Here is a 3,046-nt window from a genome sequence, read left to right as displayed (position 1 = left end):
TAAATATGACCTATAACGACCCAATGAGCCTTAAATGTGCATACGTAGATTAGAATGAGTTTTAGAAAGTTAACAATATGCATATTAGTCATGTAATAAGAATCAAATGAGTCCTTAGGTTCTTTAGTTCAAAGTTGAGAGCGGAAATGTCATTTTAGCTCTAAACATGACCTATAACGACCTAATGAGCCTTAAATGTGTATAAATAGATTTGAATGAGTTTTAGAAAGTTAAAACTATGCATATTAGTCATGTAATAAGAATCAAATGAGTCCTTAGGTTCTTTAGTTCAAAGTTGGGAGCGGAAATGTCATTTTAGCTCTAAATATGACCTATAACGACCCAATGAGCCTTAAATGTGCATACGTAGATTAGAATGAGTTTTAGAAAGTTAACAATATGCATATTAGTCATGTAATAAGAATCAAATGAGTCCTTAGGTTCTTTAGTTCAAAGTTGAGAGCGGAAATGTCATTTTAGCTCTAAACATGACCTATAACGACCTAATGAGCCTTAAATGTGTATAAATAGATTTGAATGAGTTTTAGAAAGTTAAAACTATGCATATTAGTCATGTAATAAGAATCAAATGAGTCCTTAGGTTCTTTAGTTCAAAGTTGGGAGCGGAAATGTCATTTTAGCTCTAAATATGACCTATAACGACCCAATGAGCCTTAAATGTGCATACGTAGATTAGAATGAGTTTTAGAAAGTTAACAATATGCATATTAGTCATGTAATAAGAATCAAATGAGTCCTTAGGTTCTTTAGTTCAAAGTTGAGAGCGGAAATGTCATTTTAGCTCTAAACATGACCTATAACGACCTAATGAGCCTTAAATGTGTATAAATAGATTTGAATGAGTTTTAGAAAGTTAAAACTATGCATATTAGTCATGTAATAAGAATCAAATGAGTCCTTAGGTTCTTTAGTTCAAAGTTGGGAGCGGAAATGTCATTTTAGCTCTAAATATGACCTATAACGACCCAATGAGCCTTAAATGTGCATACGTAGATTAGAATGATTTTTAGAAAGTTAACAATATGCATATTAGTCATGTAATAAGAATCAAATGAGTCCTTAGGTTATTTAGTTCAAAGTTGGGAGCGGAAATGTCATTTTAGCCCTAAATTGTGTTCTTTCACTTAGTTCTTAATGCTAAAATCAGAATAAGTGTCTATATTAACCAGGCAATGAAAGATATTTTGAAGCTGCTGTTGGTTGGCTTCTTGTTCGTGAACAAGGGACCACCCATGAAGGAAGTGAATGTATTTACACTCATAGTAAACTGCAAACTGAGGCATTAGCAGTATTGAAGGGCTTAACTTATGCTAGGCAACATCAGGTGGATAACATAGTTGTTAAAACGGGCAGCAGCAAACTGGTTCAAGCTTTGAAGAATTTCCCAAATAGGCCAAATGATTACATACAGAGCAGCAACAGAAGCAAACATAGGAGAAACACACAGCAGCAAGCAGAATTGCAGCAGTCATTAATAGCATAATATTCATACACATCAATAGATTCACAGCAGCAGCAAGACCAGCATATTAGTATTCAAAGCAATAAATTAGCAAATCCAGCAGACTTGTAATTATGGAAAAATTAAAGAACTTTACCAAATCCATGAAGATATAAACGCTTCCATCTTTGTGTCTAAACAACCTAAGTAAATAAATACTCGGTTGTAAAAAACTTAGCCCATTGCTCACGAACCACATCTATTTCCTCATCGGTATAAGGCGCATTTCTTGGAGTGTAAGCCTGAAATAATTAAGTAACATGATAAGTAATGCTACTTGTAAATTAAGAATTCTACTACGTACAAGTACTAGTATTAGTAGTTCAACTAACATATGGTAAAAGAACGAACATTATCTAACCGCTCATCAGAGTTATGGTGTAACGTGACTATTTCATGCATGAACTTCATAACGTAATAGCCACACTCGCGGGCGCCGACTTGTTGAGCACACTGATTTGGAAATAAATCATAAATTATATATCCAAGTAGTTACCCAAAAAAAGTAAAGCTAATTAGTAAGCATGATACCTTTATAGGGTAGCCTTTCAACCCCTGCGTAGTCGTTCTATTCGGACAAATTCCATTATTAAACTTGTACACTTGGTATGCCCTGGAAGTTGAGTAAAACTTCATGAATCTGATTCGGCACGAAAAGAAATAACTTAAAAAGAAATGAAAGTAACTTACAAACACAAGATTCCCCATGCATTATTTTCTTGTTTGGAACCTTTCGCAGAGTCGAAAATATATGCACAACCTCTACGTAGGTCTAACAAGTACAAAATCCAATGATTACTGCATCATATATAAATGTTATTGCAACCTTACGCATGAAAATAACAATAACATAGCTATTTACCAAATATCGGTCAATCTCTAACACTTACTCTTGATGGTATGGGATCAAAAACCACTTGGTAATGTTAGAATCACCCTTCTTCTCCTTTTCAATTTCAGCATCGAAAACTACTTTCAAATACATTGATACAGCATGAGGGTTGGCCTTGCATCTAGAGTTTGACATCGCCTCGGGACAAACAAACCCAATCTGAGAGTTGTCAAATGCAAAGGTGTGCTCGTGGAGTAAACACCTACAAAGTAAATGTATAATGCAAAAATTTCAAAAACTATTATAGTTGACAAAACCAAAAATAAAAAGGTCGACGGAAAAGTTTACATCATATAGACTTGGATCACTGAAATGTTGAGACAGGCCCCTCTAAGGAACTCTTCAACGTCAACCTCATGTACATAAGTTTTTCGATCTTCGTCATAATGCCAAACCGAAGCGGGCAATGAGATTAAAGTATTTTTATATACATCACCGGGCGCCGTAGTGATGATAAACTTCAAATAATTGCATGATGGGCCAAGACCTTGAATTGTGTCGTCTGCCAAAGTTTGCTTCTTACTTTTGGCCGCCGATTCTTCAGTTTTACGATCACAACTACCTACCATCGCTTTGGATTTCTTAGAGTTCTTTGACTTCGATTTCGACTCCAACTTATTTGAGCATGAATT

General features: G+C 34.8%; 1 long non-coding RNA gene across 1 annotated transcript; it reads right to left on the bottom strand.

Annotated features, from left to right (window-relative positions):
• Positions 1-1,331: 1,331 nt before the first annotated feature.
• Positions 1,332-2,166, bottom strand: LOC130465834 (uncharacterized). The gene is made up of 3 exons (XR_008925852.1): positions 2,124-2,166; positions 1,874-1,975; positions 1,332-1,764 (listed from the first exon to the last, which is right to left on the bottom strand). It is a non-coding gene; the product is annotated as an uncharacterized lncRNA (long non-coding RNA).
• Between the last annotated feature and the right edge of the window lie 880 nt (positions 2,167-3,046).

This window comes from Spinacia oleracea, chromosome 1, assembly GCF_020520425.1.
Source record: "Spinacia oleracea cultivar Varoflay chromosome 1, BTI_SOV_V1, whole genome shotgun sequence".
In the NCBI taxonomy this organism is placed as follows: Eukaryota; Viridiplantae; Streptophyta; class Magnoliopsida; order Caryophyllales; family Amaranthaceae; genus Spinacia; species Spinacia oleracea.
The sequence above is the reverse complement of the archived record's forward strand: the minus strand, read 5'-3'. Positions and strand labels throughout refer to the sequence as shown.